Consider the following 26,877-nt stretch of genomic DNA (forward strand, 5'->3'; position numbering starts at 1 on the left):
GAACCGTGCTGGCCTTTTTGGTAGCAGATTAAACATTTTTCTTGTATTCATCTGCAGTAAAGTAACATTTGTACTGAATAGTATTGATCTCTTCCTGTAGCCATTCTTTTTAAGTAACTTGCAGGATTTTGAGGGAAAGGACACCAGATGACTAGGCTGGCATTGCTTGAATTTCCCAGGCTCTAAGTGGGGCTCTTTAATCTGTTTAGCAGGAGTTTTTAGATAGATGTGTGCTAAAGCTTACTGTGCATTAAACCAGCCAGTGTGGCAACAGTCTTGCACAACCTGCTAGGGTTGGAAACTGGCCAGATGTGGGCAAGAGAGGCAGTGGACAGCACTAACAGTTAGCATGTAGTATGTTACAACATGCTGTCAGGTGTGCCGATTAGCATGTGCGCACTGATCGCCATCTCAAGATGTGGCGTTTTTTGCAGCCACAGCCCCCCCCCCCCAAAAGCAAATTCAGGCCCCTAAACCAACCAACCCTCCAGCCCCCTGATCCTCCCCCCCCCCACCCCCAAACAACTGGATGTCCCTGGTAGTCTAGCAGATGGGGCCAGAGCAATCCTCCTACCATGCGGTTTCCACCAGGGTTTAAAATAGTGGTACTACTGGGCAGGGGTGGAGGGATACCCCCAAGTTTAAGGCCTGGGTGGGAGTTTCTGAAGTATTGGATTGGGTAGGTGGTTGGGAGGCTTTGCCAGTTAGGTTTTTACAAAAAATATTTGAGTGCATATAAATGCTTGGGCAGATACAGCCTGTGCATCTGTACTATCATCAATATATTTAATCTGGGCCTTGGCTTGTGAGGTAGGTTGGTGCTCTACATGCTAACTGCAGGACATTTTCTGAACTTACTCCCAATAGGCTTTGTGCTTATTACACCTTAGTAATCACACCTCTTAATGTTTGATTTGTGTTCAAAATTTTCAGTTTAGAAATCCTGTCTGCCAGTCATGGGAAATGGCATACAAGCGAGTCAACACCTGTTGTCAGACCCCTGAATGTTTCTGCTCTTGACTATTTTGTCCCATTGTCCATCTCACTTTCTTTTCTTTCCAGGTGTCTGTCCTCATTTCCCTCACTTAACTACCAGAGTTCCATCTTAATGTTTTCCCTGTCTGTGCACAATGTGGTGCTGCAGTGAGGTTCCAGGAACCTAGTTTTATTTATAAAATCCAGCCTTGAAATAATACTGCAGTGAGTTCTTTTCTGTTGGGCATGTGTTCTCCACCTGGGAGAGCGAGTTCAGAGAGATTGAATGGCTGCTTGATGGCTGTTTTTGAATATCGGGGTTCCAGGATTTGGTTCTAGGAAGCAGGTGAAGGTCATTGATTTGTATTAAGTATTTATTAATTTGTGACATTTATATCCCACATTATCCCACCAAAACAAGTTTGAGTTCAACGTGGCTTACAGTAAACAGTATAGGATACATAACAAAGAATAATGCATAAGAAAGTAATTTGTTGTGAGAATCCAATTTTACAATACAGTATCATCAACATACTGGAATAGCTATGGATGTTTAACATTTAGAAAATCTATTATGAATGAGAAATTGTACATGAAGCAAAGAGAAAGTTAATAACAAATAGAGTAATAACCAATTCAGGTAATTCATTGTTTGGGATATGGTTGCTCTTTGTGAGGGTTTGTTTGACTAGGAAAGATTTGAGGATTTTGTAGACTCTAGTATATTATTGTATATTTCTTATTTTGGGTGGTAAGGAGCTCCACCATTTGGTTCCTAGGTAAGTGAAGTCTGCAGAGTGGACAGTTTTGTAGATCACATTTTTGCAATTTGGGAGGGTGTAGTCTTGCCTCATATTTAGTGTTTCTTTGAGGTAAGTTTATTAATGGTACCTTATAGTCTGGAGCTGTGCCATTTAGGATTTGAAAGATAAAGGTACATAATTTGAAGGTGATTATCACTTTGATGGGAAGCCAGTGTAATTTGATTAATATAAGGGAGGTACTTTCAAAAGGAGAGAACCTGGCTGCAGTGTTTTGAGCTGTTTGGAGTTTTTTCAACAGGTACTCCTTACAGCCAGCATATATGGCATTACAATAATCGAACTGGGATAATGTTAATGATTGTACCAATAGTTTGAATGTTTCTGATGAGAAATAGGGTCTGATCCTTTTTAGTTTCCAAGAGACCTGAAAGATTTTGTGATTACTGAGGAAACTTGAGTATCAAATGTTAAATGTTTGCCTATAATTATACCTAAAATTTTCAGATTGTCAATGGGGAATGGTGTGCACCCTGCATTAAAGGTTATCAATAGAAATCAAACAAAACATGGAAAAGAAAATAAGATGATACCTTTTTTATTGGACTAACACGACTACCACACCTCTCTACCCTGCATTAAGAAACACCAGAACTATTGCTGTACCCATTGTAATGCTATTATGTGAATTAGGAGGAAGACTGGAAATGAGCACAAGACCCTGGAACTGCTCATGGCCACAAGAACAGAATAGAGAGAAGTAGTAAGCCTTGGGGATCCTAGCCATGTTATTTTGAATGAAGATTCAAGGTGTTGTGTTTGGGTTATGGGATAGCTGATGTATTAGGTGTTTCAGATACTCATTTAAAATGTGACTGCCTTCCCAATATATCTAGTTTTAAAAAATATAGGTGACTAGTGCCTCATTTATAATTGAAACATGAGGTGTTGTTAGTCTAACCTACCCTAGATCCACATGGATTTTATGGCTTGCTGTCTTTTTTGTTTTATTGTGCGTTATGCTATAGCACCAATTTATTCCACTTGTCATGTTATGGGATTCTTGCTTAGTAGTTTGTAAATGTTAATCTTTGTGAGAGCCCTAAAAGTATGCCAGTAATCCAGGCATCATGATGTAGTGCTACTGCATTTCTTGACTGTTTTTTTTATTTTATTTTTTTTATTTTTACATTTGTTATTCCTTTTCTCCTGATCCTCAAGTTGATGGTTATTGGTGATGCACTGACAGTGGAACCAACTTTCTAGGAAAACCTGCACTTTAGTTGAACCTCTGTAGGCATGAAGTTTTCTGCCTGTCTGCCTTCTCTGTTTCAAATTTGTAGCAATAAATAGTAATTATATTATTCTAGGGAACTTTATTGGATTTATACCCCACACACGTCTGAGTCAAGGACTCAGCTCTGTGTGGCTTACATTAAGTTAAAAGATGTACAAGTTATTCAGTTATATAAATAGAGGACAGGTATACAATTCAGAAATTCCAGTGTATGTCAGGGGTGCATGAAAAGGGTGAAGCGAGATAAATGGAAAAGTGCATGAAAAGGGAGAAGGGAGATAAATGGACAAGTTAGCATATCTGGGGGGAGGAGGTAGTGCAATAGTATGATCTGGTTATAGCTTGTCATGTTGTCTGTTCTTGATGCTTGGTTGCATCGATCATAAGGAATTTCTTGTAGAAGAATGTTTTTAATTTTGTGTAAAAGCTTGCATAGGTGGTTTTGGTAAAGCCAGTACATTTTGTTTTTCAAAGAATACTTTAAAAAGAAAAAATGTTGTTTTTTACGAGGTTCTCTTTTCCCTGTTGGAGTACATATTTCTGGTTGCTTATCTCCCTCTTCTTCCTCTTCAGTAAAGCTTAAAAGAGAATCCTAGTTTTTAATTTTTTTTAAAATAAAACCATACTATCAAATCCTTTATCCTCTTAACCACCTAAAACTGATATATACATGATGTTATTATTGTCTGCAATCCCATGAAACCCAGATGTGATGAAAAACTAATCTGACCTTTTCAATTTTTTCATTGTTGCTGTTTACGAATGTAGAGTTTTTATTTAGATAGGGAAAAACTAGCATTTAGAATTTAATAGCCTATACATTTAAGGAAAGTTCCATTGTTGTCACAAATATGACTTTATGCTGTTTATGTATGTGTGCTGCTTTTTTTTTTTTGCTTAATTTTTTGCAGTAAAGCTGTTTGTGATCCCCTGAGGGCCACTCATTAAGGAGTGCAGTCAGTCTCACTGTACAGATTACTTGGGCTGCAGTGCTTGTCACTGAGCAGCCTTAGTACTTTAGCTGGTGATCCACACTTTAGTTTTGCATTTTGTTTTGGGGTATTTTTTTGTTTTTTGTTTTTTTACAGAAATCCTGTGATGGCATTTTTTCAAACCCCCGGGATCACACATGCAAATGGGTCTAATTTTCAGGATTAAACCAGACCCATTTGCATGTGTCCTGCTAGAGGACCTGAGTTTCCTACCTGCAGTTGGTAGACTCTTCACCTGGAACCATTTCTTAGTTTGAATCTTTTTGTTTTTCCTGCCCTGAGCTTCAGTTAGGGTGGTCTTAAGCAGAGATAGTTAAGAATATTTTAGTCATATTGTAATCTCTACATCAATGTCTGTAGAGATTTTTTTTTTTAACTTCAAATATTTAAATAGTCTTTCTGGTAAGTTAAGAAGACTTACAAATGTTGCTGTATAACAGTATTAAAACAGTGCAGCTGTATGCAGAATCTATAGGGTGACTATAGCACTCAGATGATAAGTATGTGTTAGTGTAATGAACATTCTCTGTAGCAGTTCTCTGTAGCAGTCTGTTCAGAACTCAGCTACACAATGTATGTAACAAAAAATAAAAATGTTCCACCACCACTAATACACTGTATAATCAAGTATCCCCGCTTCTTGAATTGCTGCATTCTTAGCGCAAGCTTATATTGTTTTGAATCAGCAGGTGTTATCTCGTCCCATCAGCAGATGGAGATGGAGAACTGAATTGAGCTAGTGACATGACCAGCTAGAATCTGTGGTGCCCTCTGGAGCAATCCAATATTTTTCTCTACCTTCCAGTAGGTGGTAGGTTGTGCTGTGGTGCTCTGGCTGTGGCCGTATAGCATGGTCAAGCCTAACGACCACTCCTAGGTAACAATCTGTTGAGGGGGATCCACTGCTGGAGGGATTCACTGGGCCCCTAATCATTTTCCTCTGCACAAGGCTCTTACACACATGATGCTGCAGAGTGGGAAAAGCCTGATGGTCCACTTAAAGGTGCCAAGACTCTGAGTCACCTTTATACCCTTTACTCTGGAGAAGGTTGAATGGTGGACGCTCTGGTCAGGGTGATCACCAAGGCAACTGTTGTGCTAGTCCAGGGGGGCTCAGTTCTGAAGGAGCTCTGTGACAAGAAGATGGGGCAGCAGCTCTGCCTGGACTTTTCTGTGGGGATGTCCAGTATTCAGGCTGCCATTTGTTACAGTTATGTGGCAAGGGCCATGCTGCGATCATTGCAGCAGCTCCCGGAGTCCCCAGAGGTGACTCGCCTGGAGTCGGGTATAGCCTTTTTTTGGCGAGCGTTCTATATATGATCTGGTCCACTTAGTTTCCCTCTCAGTGGCCACTTGGGTGGTTAGATGCCGGTGGTTGTGGCTTCGCCGCTGGGTGGCAGATATCGCTTCCAAAAAGCTATTGTTAGCGGCCCTTTAGGGGCCAGTTGCTCTTTGGCGAGGTCCTGGAGAAATTGGTGAAGGGTTTGGGGGAGGCATGGCCTCTCCAGCTCCCTGAGCTGCTGCAGAAAGGCTCTGTGTTCTTTCACTTCAAGGGGCACTCCAGAAGGTCAGGGCGGTTTCAGCCTACCCACTGCTCTGTCTCAGAGGGGTGGCTAGGGCGGCTGCAAGCCTCTGCTGGCTAGCAGAAGCACACCTGTTTAGCTTTGTAAGCCTGTACTTTGAAAATCAGCTTCTACACCTCCCTTTTTTATGTTAGAAAATGCCTTATACCCTTTTAGTGCAAGTGAGAATACAGAACAAACCAAAAAAGCATTTTACTATGTAGTTTGCATATTCCAATATCTGTCCGTTGCTTAATTTACCAAATGGATGTCCCATGCACAGTATTACACATGGCTACATTTAAGTTATTTTATCTTCTGCTGGACTTCAGGCTAACTTTTGTAGTCTTTTTTTTTTTTTTGTTTGTTTGTTTTTGTTTTACTCTTGCTTTTTGTTAGTTTCTCTAAGTTTGGCATGTGTTCCAAAAAAGGAATCTTTGTCCAATACAAGTGGGATGAAATTGGGCATCTTGGAAGCCTTAGGAATTCCTGTATGTGACTGACTTTATGGTTGATATTACCAAATTAGTGACTATAGTATGGCAGAGAATCACTTCATTATTCTTCTAAAACCTTTTGCAGTGGTGGTTGAGTACATTTGTCACCCTTGCAGTACCGGGAGGGTCTTCATTTTCCCCTTTGTTAATGCTCAGAGGCAAGGAACAAATTGCTATTTGGATGAGGTGGTGATTCTTCGAGTAACTAAAGTAATGTAGTAATTCACTATTTCTCTTTAGGGAAATGCGCTATCCAGGACACACTTCAGTGCCCCAGCCATTAAATATGTTCTCACGTATGTTCATCTCTTCCATAACTTTGTGTTTGGGAGAGAATAAGGAAAATGGAAAGGGGATGGGATTTGATATATTGCCTTTCTGTTACAATCAGAGCGGTTTTCATATGTACAGGTGTTGCAGGAATGGATGCATGAATTTGTGATGCTTCAGGAGTCAGACAGCACACACCAGTATGAGAGAAAAATCTTCTTTATTTGCCAGCAAACAAAGCAAGACATCAGTTCTAGCTCTCTTCTCTTTCTCTCAGCTCTCTTTTCTTCTTATGCTGTCTTCTCCTTCTTCTGTCTGTTCCTTCTGTCCTTCTCTTTCTTCTGAGCTCCTTCTGACGTAAACTGCTTCTGCTCCTACTTAAATACTGTTCTATCCAGCCTAGCCTAGCCCAGCCCCCTTACTCTCCAATTGGTTAAGGAATAGATTGGTCACTTTGCCTCAACCAATCATTACTTTAAAAATATCAGTTACATAGGTTCCAGACATCCTAAACTGACCTGTGACCTGGGGCCCCTCAAGCCAGACATTTGGTCTCCAGAACTCCTGCATGTTATTATGATTGATTTCTCATATTCCTAGTACTAACTGCTAACTAAACTCTGGTATTCATTAAAGAGGTCAAAAGTCAATCTTACTTAATAGCATACAGATATACTTTCAAGACTATTCCTACAGTTACCTATAATTAATCAAGGAGAAGAGAGCTGACTAGCCCTGACCTTTTCACCTATCAGCTTATACATTGAACCAGCCAGAACTATGGCTAAATCAAACCATATGTTGGCCTCTTCACTACAGTCTTTGCTTTAGAAACATCAGACAAAGAATTGATACAGAATTTAAAAAGGTTTTCTACATTTAACTACACAGAATCAGTATTTCTTATAAGACATATTCTAAATATCAAAAACTTGTAAATACTAATCTATTGCCTCTCTCTCTAAATAGTATTTTCTATCTAAGCATTTTTCTATTTAATCCTAAACAAACTGCCTGCTTACAAAACTATTCAGTATGCCTAATAATGTACAGATGTTGAGCCAGCTTTCATTATTCACAAGGGTGAAAGAAATTCCTGTCTCTGACCTTTTTAACCCAGCCCGGCAAACGCTAGAGTTCAATATAATCTGAACCATCTGGCATACCTTCACTTCACTTACAAAGTAAAAGTTGAAATTTGAAATAAGAATTCAATTCAAATACCAAGCTTTTAACAGAATTAACCCTTCATATGATTTCTTATATATATATAATTATGCCATGGCTGCCTCATTCCCCCCTTTGAGACTAAAATCAGCTTATGCAGAGATAAGTCTCACTACTCAAACTCTGGAGATTATAGTGATCCTAATTAGGAATAGACTTGTGAATCACCATTACCCTACTTGTTAAGGTCCGATGGCATACTGCCGAAGCACATGAGGCCAGGAAACAAAACAACAACCCTGCTAAAACTAAGACTATTAGGGAAATGAACAAAGGACGTATCCAGGAGGTCAATGACCACCACCAGGAGGTAAGGTCTAATCCTCCTCGGTAATCCTCCACATTAAGGCTGGCCAACTGTAGGACTTTATCCATGGCATGCCTAACTACATGCGTCCTATTTATGACAATAGTACAGCACTCTGAAGAATTTAGCACTGTGCAGAGACCACCCTGGGCTGCAAAGAGATAGTCAAGGCCCATACGATTATACCGAGAAACTATACTTAATTCATTAATTTGATCCTGCAATGCATTGACTACCACATTCAGCTCATGAACTAAAACATGGAGTAGGGACTGAAGTCTCCGGGTAGCCATACCTAGTTCAGTAATACCCGCTACCGGGCCTCCAATTGGAATCCAGGCTGTGGCAGAAAGGGCTACAAGTCTCTTTTTAGTCAGAGGATAAGTAGAATTAATATACTGGAGGGCTAATTCAATCGCCTCATCCTCTGTGGCAACGGAGGAGGGTAAGGACAAAGCCTCTCGCTTAGAGCGGTGCGGGGATAGTGGCTTAAGAGGAATAACTTTAGGAAAATAATTCAAGGTTACCAATACACAAAAATTATATGTAGGGGGAAGAATCATGTGGAGGACATTATCACAGAGCCAGTAATGACCAAGAAGAGGGTGAGGAAAGTTCCCAATAAATGTTGGCTCAGGCTGGACAGGGTACTTAGGGTGCCCATAATGCGAGCCCCTATCCCAGGGGGAACGAAGACGAAATGGAGACTTTGCACACCATAGGCGCCAATCCCCAATTGTGACAGGCTGCTCATTTGTTAGTAACTCTTCATACCCCGGGGACTTATGAAAGTAGAAAATAAGCTTGGACACTATAGTCTTCTCAGTGGTACGCTTAGGAGCCAGATAATCACCTGGGTCATAATCTACAGGTATGGTAGCAGGGCACATAGGAGTACCTGGAGAAACTACCCACACAGATTCTCCTTTTTCTGGGAGAACATTAGTATAGTTACAGGGAATGGGAAGAACAGTTGAGATGCTTCTTGTTAAACAAAACACTCCAGAGGCTGGATAGGGAGACGTAAAAACTGGCCTTAGAGAAGAGTCAGAGGGGGAAGTAGCATTATAAAAGGACCACCAAGTATAATCCTGGCTCCAAGGGCCTGAACTCGAAAAGTAGGGAGGTATAAGAGCTGGGAGTTGCACAGGGACAGGTACAGCTGGGACATCTGTAGTATAAGGAGAAAATCGGGAACACACAATACAAGGGGAAGTAATCTTTGCCTGGCTAATTAGTTCCTGGACTGAGTGTAACCAAAGGTTGGAGCGAGTTGGGGTATTAGGAACAAGGAGGCAAGGAGTAGAAAACAACAAAAGCATCCAAACTACTAACATTTTCTTTCTTCCTAATCTAAAACAAATACAGCAAACTAATTAAGCAATAATATTTCAACAGTCTGTGCTAATCACAGATTATTCTCATATAGTGTTCTCAGTCTTTGAGTTCTTATACCAGTTGGGATAGACCCTCAACTGACAAGGATCAAGCTCTCAAATTCCAAGAAAGCCAGAATCAGGGCAAGAAAGAGTCTCAGTGTGAAGCCGAAGTTCAGCCGCTCCTGCAGTATGCAGTTGACCCTTCTTTTCAGCTAGTAGATTCTTTGGTTCGGGTCAAGCGCAACTTCAGTGGCTCCGCTGGATCTCTTTCTGCTCTCCACTGTCTAGGCTCCGTCTGATCCGTGCTGGGCTCAGTCTGGTCAGCAGACTTAATTCGAGACCAATGGACCCATGGAGTAATCCCTGCGACCTTCACAGCTGCAGGGGTAGAAAGCAAAACAGTAAAAGGTCCTTTCCATCGGGGCCCCAAAGGCTGGAGCTTCCAGTCTTTCACCCAAACTCTATCCCCTGGCAGGAAGGAATGTACCTGAGCCTGGAAGGGGACAGGGTTTATTTCTCTCACATAAGACTGAAGCTCAGAAATTATCTTACCCAGGAGGGCTACCTGCTCCTGCACCTGGGCAGACCCTAAAATCCCTATGTCTCCCTTAATTCCCTGTAAAATGGCTGGGGGCTTCCCATACACAATTTCAAAGGGAGAGAGGGCTGTTCCTTTAGTTGGGGTGCATCGGAGGCGAAAGAGGGCTAGTGGCAATGCCTGTGGCCATTTCAATTGGGTTTCCTGACAAATCTTTGCTAGGCTATTTTTCAAGGTTCTGTTTGCCCGCTCAACCTGCCCTGAACTCTGGGGACGGTAGGCACAATGCAATTTCCAGGTAATGCGCAAAGCGCGGGACAGGGCCTGAAGTGTAGCTTCAACAAAGGCGGGACCATTATCTGAACCTATGGCAAGGGGCAGTCCATACCTGGGGATGACATCCCTAAGGAGAGCTCGAGCTACTTCTGTGGCTTTCTCAGTGACTGTAGGATATGCTTCCACCCACCCAGAAAAGGTACAAACCATGACCAAGAGGTATCGGAGCCTACCGCTCCTGGGCATTTCTGTGAAGTCTATAACTAAAGACTCAAAGGGTGTTAGTCCTCTAGACTGAACTCCTGGTGGAATACGGGGTCCCTGACGAGCATTATTCTGGGCACAGAGAGTACATCGGGCAGAGGCAGTGGCAACCAGACTATCCAATCCTTCCAGCACCACTACTCGACTGAGTAGGCGGGCTAGTGCTGTTTTCCCTAAGTGTGATAGGTCATGAGCTTGAGACACTACAGGCCAAGCTAGGTGGCGTGGCACCAGAACTCTAGTATCAGGGAGATGTAACCAGCCATCAGGTCTCCTTACTGCACCTTCTTCTTGAGCCCATTTCTCTTCCATTTGGGTATACATAGGCGTCCATTCTTGCAATCGAATTTGGAACAGGGGAGTCACAGTACTTGCTGGGGGTCCTCGAGCAGCTTCTTTGGCCACCCGATCAGCATGGCGATTCCCTCGGGCCACTGGAGTATCTACCCTTTGGTGTCCCCTACAGTGAATGACAGCTACCTTCTTGGGGGCCCAAACAGCCTCTAGCAGCTGAAGTATTTCGGGTCCATACTTAACAGGTTGGCCTGCAGCATTTATGAGTCCCTTTTCCTTATACAAAGCTCCATGAGCATGTAGGGTTGTGAAGGCATACTTAGAATCAGTATAAATGTTGGTTACCAGTCCTGCTGCTAACTCCAGAGCTCGTATGAGGGCCACAAGTTCTGCTTTCTGGGCTGAAGTTCCTTGGGGCAGGGCTCTTGCTTCTATCACCTTGTCCTCTGTCACCACAGCATAGCCTGCCAATCGCTTGGAGTTCTCCACATAACTGCTTCCATCTGTGAAATAAATTACATCTGGGTCCCTCCAAGGAACATCTTTAAGATCTGGTCGACTGGAGTACACTTCATCCATAGTTTGGATACAGTCATGATCCGGTGGTCCCTCAGATGCTGGCAAAAGAGTAGCAGGATTGAATGTAGCCACTGTTTCCAGGTGTATCCGTGGATTCTCACACAAGCTAGCTTGGTACTTAACCATGCGGTTATTTGTAAACCAGTGGTTGCCCTTATACTCCATGAGGGTGAGAACTGCGTGGGGGACTTTAACAACCAGTTCTTGCCCCAAGGTCAACTTATCAGCTTCCTGGACCAGTAAGGCTGTTGCTGCAATGGCCCTCATGCAGGCTGGCCATCCTTTAGCCACTCCATCCAGCTGTTTAGACAGGTATGCAACAGGCCTCTGCCAAGATCCCATCATCTGGGTCAGCACACCCAGAGCAACCCCCTGTCGCTCGTGGACATACAATGAGAAAGGTTTCTCCACATCAGGAAGGCCTAACGCAGGGGCTTGGAGTAGGGCTTTCTTTATGGCAATGAAGGATTGTTGAGCAGTAGGTCCCCATTCAAATGGTTCCTTTTCACCCCCCTTTGTGGCTTGGTAAAAGGGTTTCGCCATCAATGCAAAATTTGGAATCCAAATTCTGCAGAATCCAGCTGCTCCCAGGAATTCCCTAACTTCTCTTCTGGACTTGGGTTGGGGAATTGCAGCTACCGCTTGCTTCCTACTAGCATCCAGTCTCCGACTTCCCTGGGAAATACAAAAGCCCAGATACTTCACTTCTGACTGACAAAGTTGGGCCTTTGAGCGTGAGACCTTATAGCCTGCATCCAAGAGTAGCTCCAGCAATTCTCTAGTAGCCTCAAAACACTCTTCCTGAGTCACTGCTGCAATCAGGAGGTCATCTACATACTGGAGTAAAACTCGCCTGGAAGGCTCAGATTTAAAAGTCTTAAGATCTTGTCCTAGGGCAGTCCCAAAAATGGTGGGGGAATTCTTGAACCCCTGTGGCAGGCGGGTCCATGTATACTGAAGCTTCCTTCCTGTTACTGGGTTTTCCCATTGAAAGGCGAAAAGCAGTTGACTGGCTGGGGCCACCCGAATACAAAAGAAGGCATCTTTTAGGTCTAGTGTCGTGAAATGGGTAGCTCCAGAAGGTATCAATCCTAACAGGACATATGGATTAGGCACTACAGGGTGTAATGAGATAGTGGATTTGTTGACCACTCGTAAGTCTTGGACTGGCCGGTAGTCCTCAGTCCCTGGCTTCTGAACTGGCAATAGTGGCGTATTCCATGGAGACTGGCAAGGACGAATAATTCCATAGGATAACAGACGATTCAAATGTGCTTGGATCCCTTCCAGAGCCTTTCTGGGAATTGGGTATTGGCGAAGATGGATTGGCCGGGCATTTGGAAGTAAGTCTACATGGACAGGAGGAATATTTCGGGCCAACCCTGGGGGATTATCTTCTGCCCATACTCCACTGACCTGAAAGCTGTCTGCCAGGGGTAGGTCAACTTGGCTATGTGACTGATGCAGCCGCCATTCTTCTTCAAGAGGGCAACAGAAACTCAATATACCCTTAGGGCTGGATGTTGGGGGCCGAAAGGAGACTGAAGTCTGGCCATCAGAGTCAAAGGAAATTTGGGCCCTAAGCTTGGACAGCAGGTCTCGGCCTAACAAAGGGATTGGACAGTCTGGCATATACAGGAATTCATGAGTGACTATGTGTGAGCCTAATTGGCATCTACGGGTTGTCAGGAAGGGCCTCCGGTTCTGCACCCCCGTGGCTCCCACCACTCGGACAGTTTTTCCAGACCCAGGCGCTAATCGCTCCGTCACAACAGAATGTTCAGCTCCTGTATCAATCATGAATGGAATTGAGCGGCTCCCTATAGTTAACTTGACCATAGGTTCCTGGGAGCCCAGTTTGTAGGAACCCGGTCTGTCCTATTCGTCCCATGCTGCCATCTCGGCTATCCCGATGATGTCAGATTCAGGAGGCTCATATCTTCCCTCTCGAACTCGGCCTCGGCTTCCTCGATCTCCTGGTCCCCTTCTCAGTCCCTGGCGCCTCTGGGGGCATTCATCTTTCCAGTGCCCTCTTTCCTTACAATAGGCACACTGGTCCCTCTCCAATCTTGGTCTGGCATTCTCCCCCCTTGGCCGGGATTGATTGAAGGAATCTCGGGGCCTGGCTGGTGGTCCGGGGTCCCACTTTGGCTTCCCATTAGCTAGAGGTCGACCTCGGTTAAGGGTGGAATTAGTAATGGCTGCCGCTAAAAGGTCGGCCTTCTTCTGCATCTTCCGGTCAGCCTCTCGGCGCACCTCCTGATCTCTATTAATGAAAACCTTGGTTGCGATCTCAATTAGCTGGGTGGTATTCATCCCTGCGAATCCCTCCTGACGCTGCAACTTCTTCCAGATATCTGGCATACTCTGGGCCACCAATGCACTATTCACCATTCTCTGGTTTTCTTGGGCTTCAGGGTCAAATGGGGTGTATGTTCTGTAGGCTTCAATTAGTCGCTCTAGAAAGGCCCCAGGGGATTCAGTTGCCCCTTGGAGAATTTCAGAGACCTTTGCCAGATTAATGGGCCTCTTTATGCCTTTCCTCATACCTTCCAGCAAGTCCCGGCAATAGCCAGACAGTTCATAGTGCTGCCCATCATTTGGATCCCAATCTGGAGCTGCGCGAGGAAACCGAGCTCTAACCCACCCCTCTAGGTCCGGTGTCCTCTCGGGAGCACGTGCTCGCGTGATGGCCTCAGCATTTTGCAAAATCTTCCGCCTCTCCTCAGTTGTGAAGAGGGTCAGGAGAAGTTGTTGACAATCAGTCCAGGTTGGGTTATGGGTGGCCATAATGCTAGCCACTAGGTCCACCACTGCCTGAGGCTTTTCAGTATAAGAGGGGTAATGCGTCTTCCAATTCAGGAGATCGGTGGTTGTGAAGGGTACATACTGATAGGCCTGTGCCTGTATAACCTGACCCTGATTATTAGGATCCGGTCGAGTAGTAGTTACCTGGCGGAGGGGCAGAACTCTCGAGGAGGTGGGAATGGAACCTGAGGTAGAGCTAGGAGCTACCCTCCTATCATGCTCAAAGGTGATTGCAGCAGGTCTAACCCATTCAGTGGAGGTATGTTGAACCCCTGAGGGATGGGGAGGGGTACTCATAGACTGAGAGGTGGTCACAGGTGAGTCAGTCCATTGAAAGGGATGCCGGGCCCCTGATGAGTGGGTAGGGGTATTAGAGGGAGAGGCTGGGCTGTCGGGAGTTGAGGAGTCAGGGAGTGGAACCCAAAACGGGTCTTCAGAGGTTAACAGGAGAGGATGTGGCACAGAAGGGTAGAGGCCGGGTGAAAAGTCCAACCTAGGGTGTGGCAGGTTTTGCACAGGAGGGGAAGAACTATCCGGAGAAGCCTGTGCTGGAGAAGCTTGGGCTGGACGGCGTGGATCTCTGGGGGTGGCACGGAACCCCAACAATGGGCCATAAGGTGGTGGCTCAAGGTCTGAGGGGTCATCAGAGAGTATGGGTTTCTCGGACAGGGTAGGGGCGGAAGCCACCGATTGGGTGGTAGGCTTCCTAGGGCTCTTTCCCTCTTCTAGTTTAGATTTTCTAATCTTTCTTTGAACACGGCCTAACATGAATTTTACTGGGGATCCCATATAAGTTTTCAACCACGAGGGAGGGTCAGTCACAAGGCTGTCCCAGGAATCTATATAAGGGAGTTGTTCAGAATATTCTGGTTCTCCTACAACTATGCTGTAGACCTTCCGGATTACTTCAATATCTAAGCTGCCACTAGGGGGCCACCCCACTCCCATAGATGGCCACTCAACTTCACACAAGGTTCTTAGAGTACTTGAGCTTAAAGTCTGTCCATAGTCATTAATTAAAAATCCTTTTTTAAAGTTCTTAAGCATACAGTCTAGGGGAGTATCAATTTGTCTAGATGATGTCCCACCCATAATGCTTACAGTTACAACACACAAAAAGGGAGGGAATTTTTGAAAGTGCAGTAAGGGGTCCGCACTCTCGAAACACTAGGTAGACAGACAGCAATCGCTTCCTTCCGTTGCTGACCAATTGAACTCGCGTTAATTGGAAATGCAGCTATAAGAAGTCCGCACTCAATAATCATTCACGCATCACACATTCCATACAGAAAATCCCACCCAACAATTTCAGATTTCTCAGATACAGATAAGCTCAAGCGTTTTCGCTTCTAATCTCCTCTAGATTAGAAGGTACTAGGGCCTTCGCTGAGAGTTGATCAGGCTCTCCTTCCTCAATTTGTTTGAGGGGCTGATTTACAATTTTCTAGCTAGAATTACAATACAGAATACATACCCGGCGAATGTTCTCCAGTCAGTTGGGTGCTGGGATTGATGCAGGATTCATCCCACCGCTGCCACCAAGAATTGTTGCAGGAATGGATGCATGAATTTGTGATGCTTCAGGAGTCAGACAGCACACACCAGTATGAGAGAAAAATCTTCTTTATTTGCCAGCAAACAAAGCAAGACATCAGTTCTAGCTCTCTTCTCTTTCTCTCAGCTCTCTTTTCTTCTTATGCTGTCTTCTCCTTCTTCTGTCTGTTCCTTCTGTCCTTCTCTTTCTTCTGAGCTCCTTCTGACGTAAACTGCTTCTGCTCCTACTTAAATACTGTTCTATCCAGCCTAGCCTAGCCCAGCCCCCTTACTCTCCAATTGGTTAAGGAATAGATTGGTCACTTTGCCTCAACCAATCATTACTTTAAAAATATCAGTTACATAGGTTCCAGACATCCTAAACTGACCTGTGACCTGGGGCCCCTCAAGCCAGACATTTGGTCTCCAGAACTCCTGCATGTTATTATGATTGATTTCTCATATTCCTAGTACTAACTGCTAACTGGTATTCATTAAAGAGGTCAAAAGTCAATCTTACTTAATAGCATACAGATATACTTTCAAGACTATTCCTACAGTTACCTATAATTAATCAAGGAGAAGAGAGCTGACTAGCCCTGACCTTTTCACCTATCAGCTTATACATTGAACCAGCCAGAACTATGGCTAAATCAAACCATATGTTGGCCTCTTCACTACAGTCTTTGCTTTAGAAACATCAGACAAAGAATTGATACAGAATTTAAAAAGGTTTTCTACATTTAACTACACAGAATCAGTATTTCTTATAAGACATATTCTAAATATCAAAAACTTGTAAATACTAATCTATTGCCTCTCTCTCTAAATAGTATTTTCTATCTAAGCATTTTTCTATTTAATCCTAAACAAACTGCCTGCTTACAAAACTATTCAGTATGCCTAATAATGTACAGATGTTGAGCCAGCTTTCATTATTCACAAGGGTGAAAGAAATTCCTGTCTCTGACCTTTTTAACCCAGCCCGGCAAACGCTAGAGTTCAATATAATCTGAACCATCTGGCATACCTTCACTTCACTTACAAAGTAAAAGTTGAAATTTGAAATAAGAATTCAATTCAAATACCAAGCTTTTAACAGAATTAACCCTTCATATGATTTCTTATATATATATAATTATGCCATGGCTGCCTCACAGGTACTTATTCGTACCTTGGCAATAGAGGGTTAAGTGACTTGCAGCGGGAATCAAACCTAGTTTATAGGCGGGTTAGAAATGTTTAGGGCCACTGCACTAACCATTAGGCTGTTTCTCCACTCCATGTGAAGATGCAACCTTTTTATCTACTGTGGCTGTTTTGGGATGATATGGTGGTTGCTTATGGGGGGGGGGAAAAGCATTCTTCTGCCTCTCTCCTATTTCTTCCCCCCCCCCCCCCCCCCCCCCACCCCCAATAAAAAATATAAAACCAAATTAAGGTAGTAAGTCTAAAACTAAATTCAAGAATCTGGGAGTTATCCTTGACTCGAAACTTAAGTTTCTCTTCACACATTTGTTATTAATAAAGTCTAGTTTCTATGCTCTTTGTAAAATTAGATCTGTTTGAGGTTTTATGGATTTCAACTTGTTACATACTCTGTACCATGCTTTTATAGGATCTTGACTTGATTATTGTAATGTTGTTTATGCAGGTATTCCTAAATCAGAATTAAAAAGACTTCAAATGCTGCAAAACACCACAGCTCGTGTACTATGTAATGGCCAGATGAAGCAACCCCATCACTCCGCTCCTCTGAAAATTGCACTGGCTTCCTGTAAATTCGGTTCAAAATACTTACCCTGACACATAAGGTATTCCAGACTGGATTGCCGAATTATCTTTCGAAAGTAACAATTCCATACATCCCTATCTGCTGCTTTGCTCTATTAACGACCATAGACTCATTCTACCCAGTCCATCTCAGGCCGACTGGAAGTCAACTAGAAGAAGTGCATTTTGTTTTATGGCCTGTTCCTTTGGAACATTTTGCCTCATGTGATCCATGCAGAGTTGTCTTTTAAAAATTTTAAAATTAACCTCAAAACTCATTTTTGCATGGATACTTTTAGTGATAGATGATGAACCCATTTTTGTACATAAATGTGAAGTGCTACTGTTGACTGCCAAGATGTATGAATGGTTCGCTTTTCTATGATTTTAATGCAGTTCCTTTCTAAGCGTTGATTTTATTGTACATCACCTTGAATTATTTTGTGGAAAAAAGAAAAAAAGTTGATTCAACAAATCTGAATAAACCATAAATAGAGGCAACAGTGATGCAGAACCCTTGGAAAATAATGATTAGCATGGATGTGCTAGTCATTTGGTTAGTTTTCATATTTCTGAGATTTTCCTGAGCTTTTATGTCTTTTCTTTTTCCCACATATTTGTTTCGAAATGCAAACATTGTATGCACTTGTTTTATATGTGCATTGTGCATGTTAGTTTGTAGGTATACACACATACACATACCATAGATTTTTCTACACACAAAAATTTAGTCGCCCAAACAAACCAAATGTGTGCTAAAAATGCACAGCACCTAATAAGTAGAAAGAAATAGGGAGTTGAAAATTTGAACAAATGTTGGCATTTTCAAGTGAGTAGAAACTAACAATGGCCTGGGTGGGGGAGGGGTGTGGTAGCACCTCGTATTGGTCAAGGGAAGTGTCAGAAGACATTGAGCACCTGTTTTACAGGGAAAACGTTTGTGTAACTTTTTTGTCTGATTTTTGGGGCTAAGTAAGGGTCTGGAATGCTGAAAAGTTGGCTAACTTTGCCACAAATTTGTTGTGCAGCACTGAGCAGTAAATGAGATTTCACCTCTGGGACCAGAGTCTGGAAGAATCTGCCTGCTTGCTTGCTGGATAATTGAAGCCTAGATTTATTACAGTTCTAAACAGCTTGTGGGGTTTTCTCCTTTTTTTTTTTGTATTTGTGTCCCTGGTGATTTGTCTCACTTCAGGTTACACTCTATTTTAAAGTGGCAATGTTGTAGGCTTGAATTAATTGTCTTGTTATTGGCTTGCAAAAATGTTTTTAAGTTGCCTTAGCTAGTTAGCTTTCCTCCAAATAGAAGGGAAGGGGCAGTGGTGTGAGGAGGTGATACTATTTGACTTCTAGATCTTGGGGAATTCTGTGTAACTGCGCAATGCAGAATGTGCAAAAGGAAGAGGAGGGAGACGGCACAACTGACCTAGCAATGGGAAGAGGTAGCTGTGAATTGCACACTGGAAGAATGAGGCAGCAACATGATCAGCCCCATGGCAAGCAGAGAGGCAGCTGCAGCCCACATGGCTGGAAAAGGAGGAAGCAGCATGGTCAGCCCTACTATGGCTGTCAGGAAGAGGCAGCTGCAGCCTGTGTGGCAAGTAGTAGCAGTGGTGGGATCCAGCCAGGGCAGACAAAGAAAAGATGAGTTGGAACTTAGTTGAGCCTGAGGCTAAGAAGCAAAATGGGGGGGGGGGGGGGGGGGGGGGAGAAAAGGAAAGAGCTGAGAGAAAAAGGGGTTGAGCCTTGACAGAGGGGAGAGGAAGATGGGGTTAAGGGCTAAGCTCAGGGAAAAAAGTGAGCTGAACATCAGCAAGATTGGGTCTAAGGCCTGGGGAGTGGGACAAGGATATCTAAGGGGGGATCAAGCCTGGGGTGGCAAAAGCAGCTGTGGAGAAGAGCATGAGTTGTGGCATCAAACTTGGGAGGCAGGGGTCACAAGAGAAAGCTGGCATATCAAGTGCTCCTTCAACAATGGTTCACCTGCTGTTTTGTTTTTTTCTTTTCTAGTTTGGGTGTTCAATTTCGGTGGGGGCGGCTGGCGCCAGCACACCAACTTGGAGCATCTAGGTATTCTTTTTGATTCTCTGTGAACTTGTGTTTCTCACAGACAGATGGCGCTTTAAGTTAGTGCACTGGATTCTTCGCTTCTGCTTTGTTTCCAGCTTCAAGCCTAGGATTTTGTGCAGCTCCTTGGTTCTGTGACAGCGGCCCTGGAAGTGGTACCTTACCCTCGGATGCGGCCAATTTATAGGACCCTGTTCAGCTCCTGGTCTCCGATTTCAGAGGGTTACAGCCTCTGGCTTCTTTGCCTCTGGTGGTCAGACAGACCTGAGGTGGTTGTGGCTTCACCAGTCGTTGACCCTAGGGAGGCCCTCCCCGCTCCTGCCTTTGGAAGTGGGGTCTACGGTTGACAGGTTCTTGGGCTGGGGGGGCCCTTTGTAGGGGTCCCCTGGCATGGTTCTTGGTTTCCAGTAGAGGCGCATTGGCCCTCTGGAGCTGTGAGGGGTGCGCTAAGCTCTGGAGGCTTTTGCCCCGCTGTTGGGAATGCTTTGGTTTGGGCCTTTTCGAACGTTGCTATTGCACTAGCCTCTTCTACTAGCTAGGGGGAATTCCTAGCAGTCTGCTGGCTCTGGAGCCGAACTGGTTAATGGCTGGGGCAGAGAGACACCTGTTGTGCTTTTCGGCGGTTTTGAGGGGTCCCTCTCGTAGGGACCGACCTTCGTAGCAGGCACGGTCAAACTTCCAGTGATTGGGAGCTGTAGGTTGAGCTGTTACAGCTGCTGATGTGTCGATGGGGTTTGGCTTTCTTGGCCTATTCCTATGTCACCGTTCCTCGATTCTTCAGCCGACGCAGAGAAGAGGACACTCTGGTTCTGGACACCCTGCTGCGTTTGTGTTTGAGCGAGGGGCTCCTGTAAGCCTTCCCCCGTGCCAAAGTTAGGCCGGAAGTGGGGGAGAGTGGGAGACCTTCGGAATACAGTGCTCCTGTTCTCCAGCTTGGACACGGCTCCAGTGCTATGCAGATCTTGTGAAGCTCCTAGTTGGGGAGCTAATGCGATTCCCTCAAGTTTGAAGTTCTTCTGTTAGGGCCTGGTGGTCATGGAGGATTCTTCTCCCTTTGGTCTTATGGCCTGGCCCTTGAGAGGGCTCGGCTGAGGAAGAAGGATTATTAGTTTCAGTCCTGGCTTCCCTGCTGCAGGCTAGGAAGCGCTCTTCTTCCTTGGCGCCTGCCAGTACTTTGCTTCCTCCCTGGGCCATTTCCTTGCATTTTTGCGGGAGGGAGTATCAAAGGCTAGCGCTGGGTTCCTTGTGGGTTCCAGTGGCAGCCCTGGCTTACTTTCAGGGTCGTTGGCAGACCTCTTCTTTAGCGGCTCTTACGGTTGTGATTTGTTTTCAGAGAGGTGTGGGTCGCTTACGCTGCCCTTCGCGTGCCTTTTCCGAATGGGATTTTATGCTGGTCCTTCGGGTGCTTCAGCACTCTCCATTTGTGCCCCGTCGCTAGGTGATGCTGATAGTTCTCACGTAGAACTCGGTGTTATTAGGGCGCTTCCGTTGGCCTGTTGCTTCTTGCAACTTCAGGCTCCTTCTTAGGACCCTTTCTTCGTCTTTGTTTTGGAGGCGGGGTTTCATTTCGAGCAGTACTGTCCTTTTTGCCCGAGTGCTTGTTGGCTTCTTTTTATTTAGTCGTCTATATGCCTCTTGCAGGCTTCTGAACTTTCACAGGACTCTCGTGTTTTTTTGAGGTTCCTGAAGTCTTCCGCCTTTCGTATAGACCTTTTGTGCAGTTTGATAAACAGCAGTTAGGTCTCATGGCTTCCAAGGCTTCCTTTACCTGGTGAGTGAAGGTGGCCGTGGTCTCTGCTTGTATTCTGAGAGGCTCTTCTCCTCGTGCTGGAAGGCACACTCTCCTGGGCATGTGACTACATCTCGGGCAAAGGCTTCGTTGTCTTCTCGGATGGATATTTGTAGGGCAGAAGCATGGGCTTCTCTGCTTTCCTTCAGTAGCATGATAGTATAGCTGGGGCCACGCAGGCAGTGGCTGCATTTGAGGTGTCAGTTCTGCTTGTGGCAGGTTCGGCTTCCCACCCTCGTAGGGATAGCTTTTGAACATCCCACTCATCCTGGAATAGTGGGAATGGACGTAATGGAAGGAGAAATTAGGACTTACCTGATAATTTTCTTTCTATTCCAGGAGCCCTCCCGTGGTTCAACGCCCTGATTGGTGGCTCGGTCTTTGTATCCTGTTTTCCAGGGACCTTGTCTTCGGATGGTTCTTGGGGCTGGATGTGTTGGTTGCTGACAGTAGACAATCTTGGCATCAGAGAAACTTATAAGTCAGTGTAGGTTCTGGTATTGTGAAGCAGCAGTCTGTATACTGCATGTGCCTGATTGGGCGTTCTTTCTTCCTTGCTTGAGGACTGATACTGAGGAGCTGAGCTGCTCTCAGGGATCTATGTAGTGGTGCTCAGTTCTGTATTTTCTATCTCCACCTGCTGGTTGATGGACATAACTACCCACTCGTCCTGGAATAGTGTGAAGAACTAATGGAAAGAAAATAATTTCTCCTCCTTTCTTATAAAAGAAATCAAAACTGGCAGATTTTAAAGTGGAAGAAAGCCCATGCAAGCCTGTAAGCGCTGGTACTAAGAAATAAATGTGCTCAAGTCCAAGCAAACACGAAAGTGAAAGCACACATTGGCTTTCCTGTGCTTAAATATAAGCCTTCCAAGTTTAAAAAAAAAATAGAAAAGTTTGTTTAAAGGCACAGAAAACAGACGCTAATGTGTGCTTCGCTTTTTGGTTTGCCTGGCGCATGCGCGCAAGAGTTGACCTTACTCCAAAACTCTTTGCGCATGCGCCAAGCATGTTCTCCCCCTTGCTTTCACTTTTTACAGCGTGCATATAATTTGTATATCATTTCCTTTGAGCTTTGGTGAGCTAGTTTTCTGCTCTGTTCTGGCGGTATGGGTTCTGCGCTGTTGGCTTTACAACGGGAGTTCTGAGCATCAGTCTGTAGGTATTTCCCTGCCCCCGGGAGTCCTTTTACTAAGGTGTGCTAATGGATTTATGGCATGCTAATGATTAGCACATGCTAAATGCCACACAGGTCATTGCATACCTATGGACTGCATGGCAACACACAATAATTCGTTAGCTGGTGCTAAATCCATTAGCACCCCTTAGTAAAAAGACCTCTTAGTTTATATTCTCCAACAGAGGAAATTCCCCCCCCTCCCCCGAGAAAGAGTTCATGTTTGTACTTAAGGCAATGGAAGAGGGATGAGGGCCAGGGAAATACATTTACTAATGGGACTGTAAATCAGAGAGTTGCATGTGGACATAAATTTCACCCATCACCGCCCGTCCCCACTGGAATCTTCTCCATCCCCTCCCGTCCCCTGTACTAAAAGAACCCAACATAGCCCGTGTTGATAACTACTTCCCCTCTGTACTTATGGGGATTTCAGTGCTACCAACCATATTCATTCATTTTTCTTAGTGCTATTATAATGGCTAAGCTAGCTGAGAAACACTGGGAAAGAATAGGTTGGCTGGCCTGGCACTACACTTCTGCAGGAACCCCGCAGAATATGCATTCATCCCTGTGGGATGCCCGCAGGACCTGTGCCCATCCCGGTGGGATTCCTGCGGGATTCCCACTAACTCCGTTCTATGCAGCTCTCTACTGTAAATATGCCCTACAAAATAATGTTTGTGGAATAGAACTGTTTCTTCTTTTTTTGTCATCTAATATAATTCTGTCTGTCATTAAACGTTCTAAGTAACAAAAAAAGGTGCAAGTAAATAATATAATTTTGTGAGGGTATTTAGTTTGCATACATGCATGTATCTTTGGGTGTTCCTCTTTGCTGTGATTTTTACACCTCTATCACTGGATGCATGTCCTCTGTTAGAGGAGGGCATGTGTTTCATAGTAGGTATAAACACGAGTTCTGGTTTTGGGCCCTTGAACAGTTCTGACACTGATACAGCTCTCCCCCCCCCCCCCTTTCCTGGTCCAGCAGGGACTGGGGTTCACCTGAGAGAATTTTCCTGAGGATGTGGAGGGAGGTTTGCAGATGTCACAGATCTGCAGAAGGTTAAAATGCATTTAAGTTAAGGACATATGCCTTTAAAATGCCCCCTCTCCCCTTATTTTCTATCTCAGAGGTGAATGTTAACATTTTATTTTGGTATGTGGAGAAGAGTTTAATAAGGATATCCACCCCCATGCCCCCACACCACCACCAAGAAAAAGTGTGACATTCTAGACAGCATCTGTTAAATCCTTCCTTCATTTTCCCCAAAGTGTCAAGTTTGCACCTTCCTTTGAGTCGTTCCCCTCTTGGAATCATACATTTTATTTTGAAGTCAGTTCATCTTTACCTCTATAAAGGATTGGTACACACAGGCCTCGCTCTTCCCATAGTTATAAATGGGGTAAAACACCCACACGTATGAAAGAAACAGTGAGGAAATTCCAAGGAGCACCCACACCCATGTAATGCACACACAGTTTTATAAGTCTTAAGTTGAACAGAAGCTTAGAAAGGGAAATCGGATTTTGAGGTATTATTGCAAGGGCAAAACCAAATTACCTAATTCCATTTGTAGAAGGCATGAGGTGTGTATGGTGACCACAGAACATCTTAACACAGGAAAACAGTTGCAGACTTTGAAGTGCCCATATGTACTACAGCAGGAGAAAAAATGCTGTCAGTTTTATTTTAAATCATTTTAAAAGGTGTAATGAGAGTAAGTGTCACTGGAATGTAAGTCAAGCTGTCTGAATGAGTATTTGTTCTGCAGAGTGACACAGGTTTCACCACAAATCTCTTGCCTGCTCTCAGTCTCCCATTTATTCACAGTGTGTCAGCCGTAAACCATCAATTCACTGCAGGTTAGGAGTACTCATTACTGACTGGGCCTGTAATGCATTCTCTACTGTTCACAGCTGAAGAGTCGTTAATTACCAGTTGGCTTGCTTTCATTGATGCACTGAGGTGAGGCCTTTTATAAACAGTCTAGCTATACCTGACTATGAAAAGAAACTTTCTGGAGGCATCAAATGGTCAGTGTTGTACTGTGCATTTTTGCATTGTCTTTCTTTTCCTTCCCCAAAATGCTTCTATTTTGGTGAGACATTAGGAGAGGATGAAGCTTGAACCAATAGCTGTACTTGTGTCCTAACAGCAGCAAGATCTGTATTACTCTGCTACCTGCTGAGTATTTTGCCTGTACAGAATTTGGGGAAAATGTAGGAGGGCAAGAAAGAGTTTCACTTTAGGATGTGTTGAAATGTAGCCTTACAAATTAAAAAAAAAAAACGGACGTGGTAAAAATGCCTGGACATTGTTGATCACTCTTTTGGAGGTATGAGTGATGTCTGCTTAACAAACAAAAGCGAATATGCTCTGTAATGTGTGAAGGATTTTGAGGATTGCTGTTGCCCAGCAATAAATTGATCCTTGTTCCCTTTTGATAGAGGGACCTGGAAAACAGCCTGGAAATTGAAGATTCAATACCATTTTTGTAATTTGTATAAACTATTAAAATAGACTGAATGATTTAAGATTTAAATGTTTGTTGGTGCCAGAGGAGCAATTTACCTCCCAGTTTGATCTTCTAGTGGCTTCATTAGTTCTGGGTAAAACGTAAGTTGTTTTATTTTTGTACAGGTGTATTGCTTTTGGTTGAGACTTCTGAGCGTACAGCAGAACTTCCCAAACTGGGTGTCAGGACTCCCAATGGAATCACAAAATCCACATTTGGGATTTTAATCTGGGTAGGCTTTCCAAAGATGCATCATTATTCTGCATCTGCCAGATGCAAGGGGGGGGGGGGGGGTCATATAATTTTGTTTGGCCATGATCACGAAGTCATACCCAGAAAAAGATTGATAAGCACTAGTGTACAGGTTTCCTTCCTGCTGGCATAAATGAAGAACAGCATTTCTGTTCTGTAGTGCAGAACTGATCTTGGAAACCTTATATACAGCCACACTTTTTTGTTATTTGTAATGCTTGTCCAATTAAAAATATCAGAGAACCTTGCTACTACCAATTAACCTGTGAAATTAGATCATTTAAACCTTTTCCTGGTTGTCATTAACTCAATGGCAAATCTTTTACAGGTCGGTGGAGAAAGTTGTTGTTGCCTATGAGGCCTAAGATTATACAGCGTGAAACAGTTTTTGTTCTAGGATTTCTCTCAAGGCATGTTAGGCACCAGTATGTGTGATATTTTTATCTATTTCTTTTCTTCTTTTTTTTTTTTTTTTTTTTTGTTGGCCTAAGTTAGAAACAGAGGCTTGTGAAGACCATACTGATGTCTTCATGTATTACAATTTCTCTCCCTGTCCCACTTTTTGTAGCATTTGAGTCACTGGACCTTGCTAAATCAAATTTGCAGCTTCACATAACAGGGTTTTTAATGCAGTTTTATTTAATCCTAATGTAAAACGCTAATTAAATGCAAAAAGCAGTAAAATAAACATTTGTTCTAAAACAAAATGTGAAGTTTAAAAGAAAATCAAAACTAGCACCAAACCTGAAGTAATGTGTTAAAAGTTAACTTTGAGATAAAATTTACATCCATTTTAATTTCAACATAAGAATAGATGTTAACCTCGGGTTTTCAGTGCAAGGGTCCAACAAAGCCTTTGACAGAGAACCCCTAAACCTTTGAAATTCCCCCACCACCTTCCCTTGATGGACCCTATAGTAATACTTGGTTCCAGGAAGGCATTCATCGTCCTCATTACTGCCATCTTTGATGTCAGCTTGATCATAGATTTGTCAAATTCTCACCCACCCCCATGACAGCTCTGCCTTCAGGATCCTGCAGTGAGTATTTTTTTTAGATTTAACTGTCTTTTTTTTCTCTCTCTGTCATGAATAGTTCGGTGAAAGTTAGGATCCTATGTACTACATAAGAACATAAGAATAGCCATACTTGGTCAGACCAATGGTCCATCTAGCCCAGTATCCTGCTTCCAACAGTGGCCAATCCAGGTTACAAGTACCTGGCAGAAACCCAGTTAGTAGCAACATTCCATGCTACCAATCCCAGGTCAAGCAGTGGCTTCCCCCCATGTTCATCTCAATAAGACTATGGACTTTTCCTCCAGGAACTTGTGCAAACCCAACAAGTTCCAGAGCTTAACTATTCTTTGAGTGAAAAAAATACTTCCTCCTATTTGTTTTAAAAGTATTTCCATGTAATTTCATTGAATATCCCCTGGCCTTTTTTGTACTTTGGAAAATCGATTCACTTTTACTTGTTCTGCAGCACTCGGGATTTGTAGACCTCAATTATATCCCCCCTCAGCCATCTGTTTTCCATGCTGAAGAATCCTAACCTCTTTAGCCTTTCCTGATATGGGACGAGTTCCATCCCCTTTTATCATTTTGATCACTCTTCTTTGAACCTTTTCTAATTCCACTCTCTCTTTTTTTTTGAGATACGGCAACCAGAATTGAATGCAGTACTCAAGGTGAGGTTGCACCATGGAGTGATACAGTGGCGCTTACTAGGTATTT

The 26,877-nt window shown here is 43.8% G+C and overlaps 1 protein-coding gene across 1 annotated transcript in view; it reads left to right on the forward strand.

Annotated features, from left to right (window-relative positions):
- Positions 1-26,877, forward strand: part of BBX (BBX high mobility group box domain containing) — a 202,532-nt gene that overhangs the window by 100,999 nt on the left and 74,656 nt on the right. The window lies entirely within an intron of this gene.

Source organism: Microcaecilia unicolor, chromosome 5 (assembly GCF_901765095.1).
Source record: "Microcaecilia unicolor chromosome 5, aMicUni1.1, whole genome shotgun sequence".
NCBI lineage: Eukaryota > Metazoa > Chordata > Amphibia > Gymnophiona > Siphonopidae > Microcaecilia > Microcaecilia unicolor.